At 44.7% G+C, this 16,748-nt stretch overlaps 1 protein-coding gene across 3 annotated transcripts in view; it reads right to left on the bottom strand.

Moving 5' to 3' along the window:
- RNF24 (ring finger protein 24) overlaps nucleotides 1-16,748 on the bottom strand; it is a 140,152-nt gene that overhangs the window by 65,124 nt on the left and 58,280 nt on the right. The gene's annotated exons all lie outside the window — the stretch shown is intronic.

The following is a 16,748-nucleotide window of genomic DNA, read 5'->3' as shown; positions in this document are numbered from 1 at the left end:
CTCCTTTCACATTAAAATTGCATTTACACACATAGTCCTACACTGAAGCATGGCCTTCAACACGTTTCTGTTATCATCGTCTTTCCTATCTGCCAAAAGATGCATGAAGGGTATAAGAAACAGGAATACTATTCCCTGGACGTCAGATCCTCCTCTAGCGGCAGGCTCCAGCTGAGGCAGGCCTTAATCTAGAGCTACCAGATGGGTCTAAATCAGTGGCAAGAAGACTTTATGATAGGGGCTGCCGCACCCATCGAAAAAAACCAAACTTCATGTCTCAAGCATCCCCCTCCCCCCTCCCTATTATCACCAAGGTTAAGTGCCATCAACAAAACAAGCAGAAGGAAACTGTAAGAGGGCCTTGTTGATGGACCTGCTTGCATGAAAGATACATTGATACACAGTGATTTCTGGCACTATCATGTGCACCGAAAAACATTGAGTAACTCCTCCCTTCCACACTCTAAATTTTTCTTTTCTTAGCTTTGCTTGTATTCCTCTTCCCTGTCTGTGTCACTGTTCAGGGATGCAGCTGCTTCCCTCTGTAGAGGTACTATCTGCCACTCTTCTCCAGTTCTCTCCCCTCCAGTTGTGTAAATCACAGTGAACTAAGAGAATGGCCCCAAGGCAGGGCAGACAAGGAAGCTTCTCTCTGCCGCTCACACAGCCCATTGGTTAGTGAATTCACTCAAATAGGCAGCAGGAGAAACAAAGTGCTTCCTGTCCACTCTCCCTCAAGACTGCTAACTACAGGAGGGGAAGAGCATTCCTGGCTGCTGCAAGAGCAGCTGTTCTGTCAGTTCCTGTGTGTTTACTATTCCTGGAGGAATTCTACGCTACTGAGGAGCACAGAATTCCCCTCCTGTGCAGAATTTAGAGAAAGGCCTGTGGACCTTGAGCGGAGCTCAGCCTGCTTATGGCAGAAGCAGAGGGAGGCCGGCATGCCACAAGCAGAACCTATTCTCCTAACCCATTTTCACATCCACAGCTCCATCTTGTTACGTTTGGCAGTCTGCGGGCTTACCCCATGGACCACTGAACTCATCTTCATGGCTGGGCAGTCTCAGCTGGCTCCCAATACAACCTCATCTCTCCGGGCCTCCTCGCGCTGGGACGCTGCGCTCTGATGCGGCGAAGTGCTGGCAGTGTACTTTGCGGTACAACGCTGCAGGCTGCACGCCTCCTTAGTCACGCGCGTCGCCTCTAAACATTTAAAGGGCCAGCGGCTAGAAAAGTCCCACGGTGACTCCTGATAACATCATATGCTCAGGCCTATAAAAGGTTCTCGCTATCATCCCCTCACTGCTTCAGCAACAGGTCCAGTTCCTTGTTGTAGTATGTGTTGCTCTAGCGTCTTGTCTTCAGTTCCAGTCCTGCTTATCTTCAGTTCTGGTTCAGTTGTCTCCTTTCTGGTTTCCTGCCCTGCCTATCTACCCCTCCTGTCTTCCCTCGGATACCCAGTTTTGACCTTGGCTTGGTCCTTCGCTTCACTTGACTGCTGTCAACCCCTGACCATCACACAAACCCAAGACACCTCTAATTGCTGCCTGCCCTTGACCATCATATGGACCCCCAGATGCCTTTGACTGCCGCCTGCCGACGACCCAGCTTACTAAGAACCTCTTCTGCCACCAGCAGAGACCTCACCCAAGTCCTGCCGGCCCTGGCACCCAAAGGCTCAAACCGAGGGGAACAAGAGCTCAAATAGGTGTAGGTCCTGATGGGACCTGCTCTGCCTGGATTTATCAAAATGCACTAAATATTGCATGCGATAGGAAAAGGGATGTGTTTTATGATAATAGGCACTTTATCGCAATTTATGCTAATACCTATGCGAAGCACTATCTTAGTGATAACGTTTTTGCACTTTGCGATAAGTGCCGGGGGGAGATCTACCTGGGTAACATCAAGCTAGGTTGAGAGAACACTGCACAGATCTCATCTTTGGGTGAGTTTCCTCACTCTGAAGGTCATCAAATCTTCACAAGAGAGCACTGTTCTGTTCGTACGTCTCACTTCGAATGTCAAAGTGGCCCCTAACCCCTATACTAATATCTAAACCTCACCTCGAGTTACTAGGTGGGCCTCCCATAGTGATATAAATACCTCTCTAGCGTGAGGGCATTATGGCTAGTCAGTCAGTCTCTCTCTCTCTCCCCCTCCCAGGAGGGCCCCAATACCTTGGCTGGCTCTCCAGGAGCTTAAAACAGCATGTGCAAAAAACATCACAACCACAATGAAGCCCTATCACATAGCTTTACACAAATGAAAAAGGTGTAGTTAAAATTCACATTAAAGCCATGCAATTTAGCTTCTCAAAACTGTGAGCCTACTTGGCCAAAATTCCCACCCCAATATCCTCCCTTTTCTCATTTGCATCATACCAAATGTTATGTTGCTTTCACATGCATTAATGGCGTTTTCGCATGCATTAAGGAATTTTTTTCATGCAAAAACAGCTTAATGCATGCGAAAATGCCATATAGCACTTTGATAAATGACCCCCAATGGTAGGAACCTGTAGGGCTCCTCCCTGCAGGTAGAGACAATACTGCCTCAACGAAAGGGTCCACAGATACAACACATCTCATACCTCCCAGCCCATCTAATACATTTCCACCCATACCTCCACCTATTATGAAGTCCCTGTTTATCATCAATTCCCTATTTTCTCCCTCCACTAAGCCTCTGAACCTCCCCTCTCCCATGCAATCCACACCCAATATCTGAGTGCCCGATTTTACCATGATTCCCAGGTCTCCACTCTCTCCTACACATCCTACCTCTATTCTCTCTTTCCACTTCCTCCTGAATATGGAAGTCGCCTGTTCTCTTTTTCTCTCCTCACTCAGGAAGTTTCTAAAGAGAGACTTTGATAAAATGAGTAAAACAGAAAAATACTGAAAGGTGTATTTTGAAGGCATATGTTGAAGACGTGGACCCTTGGATTGAGGTGAAGTTGGTGCAACCTGCAGGGAGGAGTTTTAAAGGTCCCCACCGTCAGCTGGTGGAGTCGGATGAGGCAGAGGTCCAGCTGGTGCTTCACCTATTGCAGCCCATGTTCCCATTAGGTTGAGCTCTCGAATGCCGGAGCCAGCAGGTTTTAGGTGGGGGCCTTTGCTGAAGTCCTTAAGATCCGTAGGTGCAGCAATGGCAAACAGGAAAGATTGAAGGCAGGCCAGAGTCAGGGGAGGCTGCAATCACGGGAGGTCTGATGTTCAGGAAGTAGTCAGTGGCAGGCAGCAGTCAAGAGAATGTCCAGTGATCAGGCAGTGATTGGTGGCAGGCGGCAGTCAAGAGAATCCAGGAAACAAGCCAAGGTCCAAGCCGATGATTCATTTGAGGAAAAGCAGGATGGATGGGCAGGGCAGGAAGACAAGGAGCATCACAGGAGGCAAGGCACACAGAAGGACCACAGAACTGACCACAGGGGTTGACGGACAAGACGAAGACCATGAGGATTGAAGACCAGGATGAAGGCCAGAAGTGAAGATACGGAGAAGACCAGAAGCTGGAAACACAGAGCAGGCCAGGAACTGAAGACATGGAGAAGACCAAGGACGCAGGAGAAACAATGAGCAACTTGCAGTACACAATGGTAGGAGACCTGTTGCTGAGGCAAGGACCACAGCACAAAGTGGCCTTTTATAGGCCAGGGCTCCTGACATCGTCTGAGGGCGCTGCGGGGCATTTCCTGCCACAGACCCTTTAAATGCAAAAGGGTCAGGTGCACACGCGCCTAAGGGTGGCCATGTTTGGAGGCTGGTGGCATCCTGCAAGGTATCGCATTGAACCTGCAAGGATGAGGTGGTCTGCTGTGTCTCCTTCGGAGGTCCTGTGCGGTATCAGGGGTCCCTGTTGGAGGCTTGGAGCTGGAAGTAAGAGCGACAGTTCATGAGGGAGACCCTCAGACCGCCAAACGCAACAATGTAGTTACAAAGGTTAAGTTTACATCAGGTGTGGTCATTGTTTAAAAATACCATTTAGAAGCCCAGTAGATGTATTCCACACTTTAAAAAAAGTGGAAGGAAGGCCAAATGAGTGCCGGCATGCTTAAAACATGAGGTGAAACATGTGGACAAAGGTAAGCTAATAGATGTAGTGTATTTGGATTTTCATAAGGCATTAGACAAAGTGTCCCATGAGACTCACAACCAATTCAGAGGGCTTTCTCACAGAGGGAGTAAGAGTCCATGCCTCCTTGTTTGTTTATGTAGAACTTGTCCACTTGGTTGTCCATATGGATCAATATTCTGTTGCCCAAGAGTAGATAAGAGAATGCCCTTAGCACATAATGATGGCTCTCAGCTTCAGAAGATTGTTATATAGATGACTCTCCACTAGGAACTACAATCCTGGCTTCACACAGCACTGATGTCACACCCCACCCTTTAGTGGAGGCACTGATGTCACACTCCACCCCTTAGTGGAGGCACTGATGTCACACCCCACCCCTTAGTGGAGGCAGGACAGGGTTAACTGTTGCACTGGGATGTAGAGAGAGAGAGAGAACCATCATCAGAACCTCCGGGTCTATCCATAAATCCTCTGGGTTCATCTTGGGGCTTACAGAGATTTGGTGTGATAATGGTTGATACAGTTGATCTCACTGGCTTCGAGGGCCCACTGAAGGCTCCGCATGTGCAGACGAATAAGAGGAAACACATCACCATGGCCATGTGTCTGAGAAGAACCAGGATTGACCTTGATGATACTTGGTCCTCACTAGACTCATCAGCAGCACATCTTCTTCAATGGGAAGAAACACATTCTCCTGAAGTAAATATATATACAGGCTTCTATGAAGTGAATTGTTTGAGACAAAACCAAACTGGACTTGGTAATGTTAACCAGGAAACCCAAGGATGAAAAAGTTGTATGGTTGTCTTGAGGGATTCCAGGACTCCTGTCAGAGATGGAGTCATCACCAACCAAGGGAATACACACACTCCTTAGCAATAAAGCAGTGCAGCCACTATTGCAAGTCATTTTGAGAATGCTCTCAGGGCCACAAGACGTACCTTATATTGGTAGAGTATGTATGGTTGGGGCAAATGAAATTTATACATAAGCATTTTTCAGATCCAGAGCGCACATCAAATTCCTTGGTTGAATGAAGAGAAGACTTGTCTGAAGGGAATTCATCTTAAACCTCTCCCTTACCAACAACTTATCCAGCCTTTGCAAGACCAGTATAAACCTCAATCTTCCTGATTTCTTGGAGATGAAAAAATACTGGGAATAGACTCTGGCCATATTCTTGCAAAGGGACGAGTTCAATCACCTTCTGCTAAAGGAGCAACTCTACCACCAGCTAACTAGGAAAATTGAGAGGGGTCGGAGATAAAGACTGAAATCTGCTGGGATGAAGGAGGCCAGGAAAAGTGCAAGTGGTAGTCATACTCCACAATTTTCAGGACCCACTGGTTCCTGGTGACTCAGATCCATGCCAGAAGGATTGGACCCTTCCCCCCACAGGAGGAGCAGGCAGGCGGGCCTCAAAGACATCAAAAACTGATCCTGAGATCTGGGACTTCAGTTGACACTTTTCCCTCTCCCAACCTATAATAGGCATTGTTGCTGAAGAGTGGGAGGAGCTCAATGACATTGAAAAGGACATAAGGGGTGACTTTGGAAGAACAGACATTTGTAGGAAAAGTATGCTGTCAGACTGGAGCCAGCTAGTCCACTGCTACTGCTAACAACCGCAGGATAGACCAATACTCCTTAATCAGAGCCTTTACCTCCCGAACCCTGTCACCAAACAAGTTGTCCCTTGTACAGGGCACATCCGCCAAATGGTCATGCATATCTTCATGGAGGCCACTTATTTGCAAGCTTTCGAGCTCCTATGGAAGAGGTCAAAATTCTGGTCGCAGTGTCAAAAGCTTTGCACATGGAGTGGATCAAATGTTTCTCACATTTCTCCACGTCTTCCACTGCTCAATGGAGGTCCACCTTTCCTGGGTTTGACAATTCCATCAAATGGTTCAAGTTCTGCATGCATTCATGTAAATACTGCACTATGTATACAGCTGATGAGTCACAGTCCAAGCATTAGGCATGGATCCTTTGAACAAGACCTATTAACTCTCAAATATGGTCAATGTTTTGGGATCCTTCCCAGGAGGCATGTTAAAGGAAACATGAGTGCACTTTGCTAACTTCAATGCAGACTCCATTACAACAGAGAAGTGCAGTAGCTGGACTACCTCAAAGCCTGGATCCTATATAAGATGTAAAAACAAACAAATAAATAAATGTTATGTCAAGTTTCTGAGCCACCCTAATATATGATGTTGAGGTCTGCCACATCCTCATTTGCAGGTCCTTGAGAAGTCTATGCACTGGAATGGATGTGGAGTCCACTGAAGGTTGAAGAAACTGAAGAAGCCAGAAAGCATCTGTTCTTGGGTTTTGCTCCTTCCTGTTTCTGATAGTGTCTTTGCCTGCTTATCCAAAAAACGCAAGTAGCAGAGATCTTCCAGAGGAGAGGTATGCTGAGGCAAATCTGGCAGGGGGTCCAATGGAATCCCGGCGGAATCTTCCCCCACCTCAATCAAAGGAGAACACTGAGCCATGACCCTGATGATGAAAAAGGTGACCAAGCAGGGGGTCTCCATCGGTCTGAGGGGGTTACCACTGGCAGGAACTCAAAACAAACTGACCCTTTTTTTTCCCCTTCTGATGCATGAAGAGACTCCCCCTGGAGGAGATGAATTTACCACTTCAGGATAGGAACTTACTCCCATTGCTGGAAGCCACTGGGGTGAAGCATGAGCCCCTGGGGATTTTGGACTCTATTGTGTAAGAAGACAAAGAAATTCTTCATCAGCTTTGAAATCTGGACTCCCACAGGATGAGAACTTGGGGCCGCAGTTGTAGCTTTCAAAGTGACTGGCTCGGAGGCACTCTGTATTGGTTGCGTCGATTTCTCTCACTGCCCTGCACCAGATCTGGTCAATAGTGCCGGTGAAACATTTTTCTGTGCTATAGCAGGGCTCTTGTGCTTATGTGCTGAGGCATTCTGATCCAATGAGGAAGCAACCTTTGGGGGGCTATGCTGAGAAGGTGCTCCATGGTCTGCATTGCATCAGGATAGAATAGGTGGCTTGGCACCAAAGATGGCACCTGAGACAAGGACATGAACTTCCAACTCAGGGTTGAGGACAATTCCACTCCAGCAGAGTCCCATGACAATGACGCTGGCTTCTTTGGTACCAAGGAAGATGGCCCCAGAGAGCCCTCCCATCTCTTCAGTACCTTAATATTCTGTACAATGCTCAACCCCTGATCTGTCACGGATCCGGGAACCAGTGCCAGCATGGGAGGGGGGGGGGGCCTCCCCCAGACTTATGGTATAGAGTGGACAAGAATCCTGCTTTGATTTCCTGTGCCATGAGACTGACGTCTTTCTCCAAGAAGTAAAGCAGCTCCACCAAGCACCATAGTCTGGGCTCTTACCTGACAGCACCTTCCACAGGTCTCTATTTTCCAGGCCTAGTACTGCTGCGCCATCAGGAACATCCTAGCGTAACTGTAGCAGTCAGAGGCATGATCTACACCTAGGCACTGATAAAAAAAACCGCATGGGTATTGGTAATGCAGGCCTTAAATACACTAACCTCAGCCTTCTTGGCTTTGGGCTTTTCCATTTTTATTTTATTTTTGGAACTGAAATGTTCTGAGGAGAGGCTGATGAGGAAGCAGCAAAAACAAAAGATGCAATGAGGCCAATAATCGTCACAAATAGAACTTTTTCAGAGAGAGCTTGAGAACACATCTGTGCAGTAGATTGACAAAGAAAAAGACTGAGGGGTTCATGAGGAAGCGAGTGCATGGGGGAATTCCCATGTATGCTCAGTAAAGCTCTTACTAAACTCTGAGAGCCGCTTGTTGATGGATAAAACTGGGGGGGGGGGTTGTACGTTACATGATTATATGCACTTTATATAAAGTTGTGACTGTGATTTTTACTGTAATCCGCCCTGGGATCTGTGATATGAAGTGGGCAATCAAATGTGAATCATAAATAAATAAACGCACTATTTTATTTGTAGCCCGGCTTCTTCCATTAGAAGAACAGGCACCAAAATGCATCAGAAGCTGGTCTACAGCTTTGTCAGGAGATGTAGAAGAAAAAAAAAAACTGAGACAGAAGATGTCAAGGTTGTATATGACAGCTACCTGATAAACGTCAGATGGAAAAGAATAACGGGTCTCCTAGGAAATAAGAATTAAAAAAGAAAAAAAATAATCTTCAGCCAATAAAAGCACCAGGAGTTTTGTGTGAATAGCATTGGTAGTGCAGTATGGCGGTGGTTTACAAAGTTGTGAATCCTGGAGACCCTCAACCCTCACGCTCCATGACCTTTAAACTTCCTGTGCCCAAATGGTTTTATGCAAATACCTTGCAACCACAATTCATTCTGTACAGGGCGGTACACACTACCAGCATTATGTAACTTTTTAAAAGCACTTCCATCTGAACATTTGTCTTAAATAAATATCGGAGGCAAAACCCATGCTGGGATTAACTGTCGCCCTCAGACCCTTTGCTTCACATTTAGGCAAAGTGCTGGTGACAACGTCTGCACTCACACAAAGGTTCTTACGTTTACCTAACTCAAGATCAAGAATGCGCATGTTTCATTGGGGTAAGTTCGAATTAAAGGCCTCCAAGGGACAATTTCAGAAAGGATCCACCTCAGAAGATCTTTTCTTCTTTGGAGTCCCCGCTGCACTGCTGGGGCTGCTTGGGTAGAATTTACTGTAGAGCTGAGGCCAAGCAATTTGGCACGAATGACCAAGTGAAGAAGCGTGACGCACCCCGAATACATCCACACCACCATGACCTGAGAGACACTTAAAAATAAGTTAAAAAAAAAAATTAAACCTAATATTATTATTTGGGAAACAAGAATGACCTTGGACCCAAAAGCGTGACCCTTAGTTCTGTATGGATGTGATCCTTAACCTCAACCCAACGGATTAGTTATCTCTGTCTCGTTAAGCAACAGGGGTTGAAAAAGGAGTGTGTGGCTTAAGCCTTGATAATGTCATCTATAAACAGCCCCTCAACAAATATAGAATAAGGGATCACAGACTGGAAACAAACACAAACTGAAATGGGAATCCTCAGGATGAAAGACTTTGCAACCCCAGAGAAAGAAAGAGAAACAAACATGTATTTCCTCTTGTACTGTGCAAAATACCAAGATATCACGAACACATTCACTGTACTGAAACTAAAATAATTTTTCTTGTCTGGACATTTGGAGTTGAATTTTCAAAGGGGTTTTGTACGTAAAAATAGCATATATGCGCGAATAAGTAGTACACGTGTGTCTGTGTGTGTATGTATATATATATATATATATATATATATCGTATATATAAGCTATTTTATAAATGTCAAGAGTACATGCATATGTTTGGTTTCATGCATACCTTTTACTGGAGGAAAATAAGGGGCAATACAGGGGCATTCCAGGGCGAGGCTCTGAAGTAAGTGCGGTAGCGTTTTTTTTTGTTTTTTTTTTTATAAGAGATCACATATACATTACCAAACTTGTTCCTAACACTTTTACGTCTGCTAATTGGCTCACGCACGTGAACTCAGACTTGCCTGTAGTTTTTGGGTGGGAGGTAAGGAAGAACTGGTAGGGGATTCAGGGTGAAATGCCAGAGGATCTAGGTCAGTGATGGCGAACTCCAGTCCTCGAGTGCCACAAACAGGGCAGGTTTCCAGGATACCCACAATGAATATGCATGAGATAAATTTGCATACAATGGAGGCAGTGCATGCAAATCTTTCTCATGCATATTTATTGTAGATATCCTGAAAACGTGACCTGTTTGTGGCACTCGAGGACTGGAGGTCACCATCACTGATCTAGGTACACTGGAGAAGGACTGGTGAACTGGAGGAGCGATCAGCAAACTGGTGAGTCCAAGTAGGTGTACAAGCATTTTTCAAAACGGTATATGCACATTTAATTCTGTATTTAATTCTCCTCCACATTTAATTCTGTCTGTTTATTCACACAGTGTCATGATTATTTTACATGTATGTTTATATAATGGGTAGATAAAGTATGCACTTTCTTGCATTAGAAATATACGCGCGTGCTGAAGCATATGCATGTTATTCCTATACAGCCTGCCTAACCCCTGGGCTCTTCCTGCATACTCTAAAGGACACCTTTCTGCTTCAGAACAGGGATTCTGATGGAGATTTTAGAAATGTGAGAAAGTTGTCAGATTTGTCTCTAAATTTTTAAATAGCTAAATTAGCTCCATCTCATGTTCCCATTTCTGAAATCTCCATCAGGTTGAAAAAATATCATCAAATCTAGAGTCAAAAGAATCACTAAATTGGCAACACAGAGGAGCAGGAAGAAGCAGCTATGTACAGGAGCACTGGAAAGCAGCATTAATGCCCCCTAGTGGATAGTGTCTATGACCGAGGGCAAACTGACCATAAAGTAGCCAGCAGCATATTTTGAACCATCTGAAAGACTTTGCATAAGCTATACATGGTAGCAGCAGCTGCTTGCGCTAATCTTCCTGAGTCCTGCTCTCAGGATATAATACTGAGACAGGGAAATGTAAGCAAATGCAGCAGGCATCACTGTTTCTTACCAGGAAAAAATAATTATAAACAAACTATATCAAAAGAAGCCCTCAACTCTTGGAGGAGCCAAAATTTAGATGTATACAAAAAGGAGAGTACAAGCAGAGTGATCTGCGTAAGAAAAAATGTGCACAACCATTACTGTGCTGCTGCTTTTACATTGCACAAAGAAAATTGCATGGCTTTAACTGAAGAAAAAATAATTAGATTAGAAAACCGCGGAATGCTGGCATGGATTCCTCAGCTGGGTTGATAATTCTCCTTCAGATAATACCTTGATCTACTGTAGCACTGAACAAAACTCAGCAGTGCTGTAGTTAAGAAAAACAACTAGCTGAATTTATATCACAGGAATAAAAAAAAAAAAAAACCTCCCACACTGGTTTTCCAAGAAGGAAATCAGCATTCGACACAAGCATTACACAGTCCAGTTCCTACGGAGAAATCCTGAGGCAGGAGTAGCTGCTCTGAACGAGCCTGTGTGCAGGCTGCTGCCGCCGCTCTGCACAAGCAGGAGGATGTGAAGCTGGAACCCTGCGTTTCCGCCCCCGAGACCTGGGACGTTCTGTGATCATTTCCCTATCTGGCTACTCAGAAAGAAAAACAGAACCCAAGCCAGCTCACAGCTGCATTAAAGCAGCTGTGAAATGTTGCCAAAAAAAAAAAGAAAAAAATCTTCTAACAACATTAAAACATCTCAGCCTCGTGTAGAAATCTAACTGCAACTAAAAATAAAGCCAGATAAAAAAATCGATCCCCATCCCCTCAATGATTGCTTAAAATCAAATGAAATACCCACTGTATCCAATAGGGACTATCAATAAAAGGAAGACTGGTCACGATCCCCTTCGCAGCTGACTTAGCTCGCAGCGGCTACCAATGCCAGTTTTCCTTCTAGGCCCCTGACAGACTGGATCACAGACAGGCCAATTCAGTATGGAGCGTTCAGGCCGAGCGCACAGTTAGCCCCCGTTTGGACACGCGTTTTCGACACGCTATTATTACCCCTTATACAGTAAGGGGTAATAGCGGGTGGAAAACACGTGTCCAACCCCCCCCCCCCCCCCGAAACTAATAGCGCCCGCAACATGCACATGCATGTTGATGAGCCTATTAGTTAAGTCCTGCGCCATACAGAAAGTAAAATGTGCAGCCAAGCCGCACATTTTACTCTCAGAAATTAACTCCTGCCAAAAGGAGTTAATTTCGGCCGGCACCGGGAAAGTGTACAGAAAAGCAGAAAAAACTGCTTTTCTGTACACCCTCCGACTTAATACCATAGCGATATTAAGTCAGAGGTCCCCACCCCAAAAAAAAAAATCTGCCCGCGGGTTGGGTAACAGACGCTCAATTTTGCCGGCGTCCGTTTTCCGAACCCGTGGCTGTCAGCGGGTTCGAGAACCGACGCCGGTAAAATTAAGCATCGGCTGTCAAACCCGCTGACAGCCGCCGCTTCCGCCAATAAGGAGGCGCTAGGGAAGCGCTAGTGTCCCTAGCGCCTCCTTATTTGCGCGGGCCCTCATTTGAATACTGAAATCGCATGCCCAGGAGAGCGGCCTGGGCGCACGTTGGGAGAGCGGGCGTTCACCTCGGAGCGCCGGCTCTCCCGCGCAGTTTACTGAATCTTCCTGAGAATGTGGCTGTAAAAGGACAGAGCACACCCACACACACACACACACACACACACACACACACACACACAAATGACAAAGAAATGAATAATCAGAAAGGATTAAGTATCCTTAATCATTACCGGTAAATCCCAGAGCTGTAGGAAGCCTAAGTCACATTCAAGGAAAGGTTGCTTTCTGGTCTGCTTTCTTTTTTCTTTCCATGACAACGAGTTGCATGATGGAAGAGCCCTCCTGCTGATCCTTTCTGCCATCAGCCCTTCACCTCCATCCTCTCTTGGAACGTCTAAGAGAGGACATTCCAACCCAAGGACTCTCAACCTGGAGCACTACTGTCAAGTCACAGGGCCCACCCAGATACAGACATTATACCGATGAGACGCAGACATGCACTTCGGGAAAGGCAGGCAGAGACAGAGAGAGAGAGGAGCATGCATCTTTCTGTCCACCTCCTCACTGCTTCCGAGGGAACAGCACAGCTTCCTCGTATTAACCCAACGCTTCCCAACCCAGCCCTTGAGGCACACCCCAATTACGGTAGTTTGGTGTTCTGCACAGTTAAAATCAACATGCATAAGATAGATTTACATACACTGGGTCTCCAATATAGGCAAATGTCTTTCATGTACATTCAAAGCAGACAGCTTGAAAACCATAACAATGAGGAAAGTACTAGACTGGGAACAAGTTAAACTAATCCAGGCGGCATCATCTCTTGTGCTTCTGCTGAATAAAAAAAATTCTCTTTTATGCCAAAACATCTGGTTGGATCATATTTTAGGCCAAAAGGTGAAACACCTCTTGAACGTCACAGGGAGTTAGTGGAATTTCCGGAGAACAGATCCTACTGTTTGCAACTTAATCACACTCTTAGCTGCCTGGGGAACCTTGGAGGAGTCTAATAATTAGCACAAAAGCAGGAAATGTTTTAAATAATTAGTTATCATGACATGATGTGACTTGTTTAAAAGGTTCATTTCAACGTTCTTTGACCAAGGAAGTGAGGCAGTGTCCTGCACCATTCCAGCAACATTTAATTGGACTACACAGAGAACTTAAAAGCCCTGGGTATCTTACGATAACAGCAACAGGAAAAGTACAAGCATTAAAAAAAACCCAGAAGGCAATCTGGTTGTAGAGCCCCCATCACCAGGGCTGAAAATATATTTTGAAAACTTAGGCAGTGGTCCAAAGTTTTCAGGAGCCCAGCAACATTTTTTTCCTTTCTCCTGTTTCTGTGACATACAGCTGAGATCCTCAGACAAGAGGTTTCTTGTGAGAGTTTGCTTACATTCTCAGAAGAAATTCCCACTTTACAGGACTTCAGTCTGGTTAACACAGAAAATATGTGAGCCTGTTAAATGAATTTGCATCACTAGAGTGGTGTTATATGAAGGGGAGAGTGTGTGTGTCCGCAAATCAGAGCACTTCTGCTTGCCAGACCTGGCTAGATCCTCTACACAAAGCTCTTAATGTTCATTCAAGCTTGCACACATCACAGGAAAACTGCTGTTACAGCTCCAGTCTCAGCCATGAACACGTTGTTCAAAACCATTATCTCACTGGCCTATTAACTTCAGCCCAGTGTTTAAATCCCCAAACAGCCTTGAGCAGGTACCCTGTGCCCCACCCTTACCTACTGGTGCCGTACCTCTTCTAATTGAATTTTTACATAAGAAATGTACTTATAACTGGACTTAATTTCATCTAACAGCATAGCTGTGCTGATTTTGAACACCGTAACACTTCACTGGAGATGTCCATCTCCTGTAGGGCAGCAGAATTCCACTGCTCATTTTTTTTTTTAAAGCTGGTGACCTTGAGAGTCCATTGGTGAACACTTCCCTGCTTCTTCTATATAACCTATTAGCTACATTTCTCTCCTGGTCCTCAAAGACAACATTAATAGCCATATCCATTCTTGGCGACCTTTGCTCTATTTTTTTGCCCTTTTCAATTCCCATTTACAGTATTCACCCCATCAGCCGATGCTTGTCAAAGGGCAGCGGTGACACAATGTCGGGATGGGGAGATTATTGTGGTTTCAGAGCCACCGGCAAGCACAAGGCTCAACCTACCTAAGAACATAAGTGCCATGCCGGCTCAGACCAAGTTCTATCAAAGGCATCATCCTGTCTCTGACACTGGGCAATCTGGGTACCTGGCAGATCCCCCATAGTTGATCTACATTTTGTATCTTACTCCCAGGGCTAAGCACTTAGCTTTCTCAAGTCTACCTGGCTAAACTGCTTATGGATTTATCCTTCAGGAACTTGTCCAACTCTCTTTTGAACACCACTACGTTAGCTGCCTTGACCACATCCTCTGGCAACAGATTTCATAACTTCTTTGTGCACAGAGTGGAAAAATACTTAAGATTTGTTTCAAATCTGTTGCTTGCTAGTTTCATGGAGTGTCCCCTAGTCCCAGTGTTATCGGAAAGGGTAGATAACCATTCCCTATTTATCCATTCTACGCCTCTCATAACTTTATGCATCTCAAATATCTTCCCTCTCGTTTCCAAGCTAAAAAGCTCTAACCTGTTTAGCCTTTCTCAGTAAATGAGCTTTTCCATCCCTTTATTTTATTGATTTATTTATGTTCTTTTCTATACCGAAATATAGCTGGGAGCCTTCATTCCGGTTTACAGTGTAACAACTTCATTACATAGAACAGATATAAATTATAAATATAATATAATACAAATAGTAATACATATAACATCTCAGTAAAGAGCGGAGAATAACATGTTAGAAAGATACCAATTAGGTTTAAATTTTGCAAAGACTTATTGTACAGAAGTATTAGGGTTCAAGATGGGGTTGAATTGTTAAATATAGATATAGATTATATCATTCTGTGTATGATTGTCTAAACAACCATGTTTTTAGTTCTTTTTTGAAATTTTTGGGATCTTTGATGGAACTTAGGTATCCTGGGATAGAGTTCCATTCTTTTGGTCCGGCAATAGAGAAGGCTCTTTGTCTAGTAGAAGATAGTTTTGCAGATGAGAGAGGAGGAATGAATAGTTGTAGTTTGTTCGAAGATCTTGAAGAACGGGGTGATTTATGGATTGTAATCATGTTGTCCAGGGATGAATTGTTGACTTTGTGAATTTCATTGTGTAGGATGGTTAAGGATTTGTATTTAATTCTTTGTGAGATAGGTAGCCAATGAAGGTTTTTTAGGGTTGGGGAGATGTGATCGAACTTCTTTTTTCCGGTGAGAACGCGTGCCGCAGCATTTTGAAGTAATTGCAGTGGTCTTAGTGAGGATTTAGGTAGACCTAGGAGAATTGCGTTGCAATAATCTAGACTTGAGAAAATGAGGGTCTGAAGAATTGTTCTGAAGTCATTCGGGTATAGTAATGGTTTGAGATGTTTTAGGATTTGGAGTTTATGAAAGCCTTCTCGCGTTTTTATGGCAATGCAGTTTTTTAGGCTCAGGTCATAATCAATCCATATGCCAAGATCTTTTATTGGGTTTTTCATTTGTAAGTTGGAGTTGTCAATTTGAATGTATGGGATTTGAGAGGAGTGAATAGAGAAGTTTCTTTTTATTAGGATCCATTCAGTTTTGTTCATGTTTAAACATAGTTTTAGTTGGTTGAGGAAAGTTTTTGTTTGTTGTTTTATAGTTTTTGTTACCCTTCTCTGTGTCTTTGCCATCCTTGTCCACTCTGTCTTTTTTTTTTTTTGAGATAGGACAAACAGAACTGCACATAATACTAAAGATGCAGTCTCATCATGGATCAATACAAAGGCGTTATGATATTCTCAGTTTTGACATGAGCGGCGGTTGTCAGCGGGTTTGACAGCTGACGCTCAATTTTGCCGGCGTTGGTTCTCAAGCCCGCTGACAGCTACGGGCTCAGAAACCGGACGCCAGCAAAATTGAGCGTCCGGTTTTTGGCCCAACAGCCACGGGCCGAATTCAAATTTTTTTTTTTTTTTTACTTTTTTTACTCTTCGGGACCTCCGACTTAATATCACCATGATATTAAGTCGGAGGGTGCACAGAAAAGCAGTTTTTACTGCTTTTCTGTGCACTTTCCCGGCGCCGGAAGAAATTAGCGCCGACCTTTGGGTCGGCGCTAATTTCTGAAAGTAAAATGTGCAGCTTGGCTGCACATTTTACTTACTGTATCCCGCGCGCATACCTAATAGGGCCATCAACATGTATTTGTATGTTGAGGGCGCTATTAGGTGCCGCGGGTTGGACGCACGTTTTCCTCCCCGTACTGAATAAGGGGTAAGGGAAAATGCGCGTCCAATAGCAGGCTAACAGTGTGCTCCGTCGGAGTGCACGTACTGTATCGGCCTGCTAGTCAGCTCTGAGCAGCTCTTATAGTATATTAATCCAATAAAAGGTAGCACAAGCTGCAAAAGAATCCTGCAGTCTTGTGGATGCAAGAATTATGCTACAGGCCTGATCACTCTTGACATAAAATAACTGACATGTGGCTCCAGGAAAAGAAGGTA

The sequence above is a fragment of the Rhinatrema bivittatum genome, chromosome 1, assembly GCF_901001135.1.
Source record: "Rhinatrema bivittatum chromosome 1, aRhiBiv1.1, whole genome shotgun sequence".
In the NCBI taxonomy this organism is placed as follows: Eukaryota; Metazoa; Chordata; class Amphibia; order Gymnophiona; family Rhinatrematidae; genus Rhinatrema; species Rhinatrema bivittatum.
Note: the sequence above shows the minus strand (reverse complement) of the source record. Positions and strands in the feature narration are given on the sequence as shown.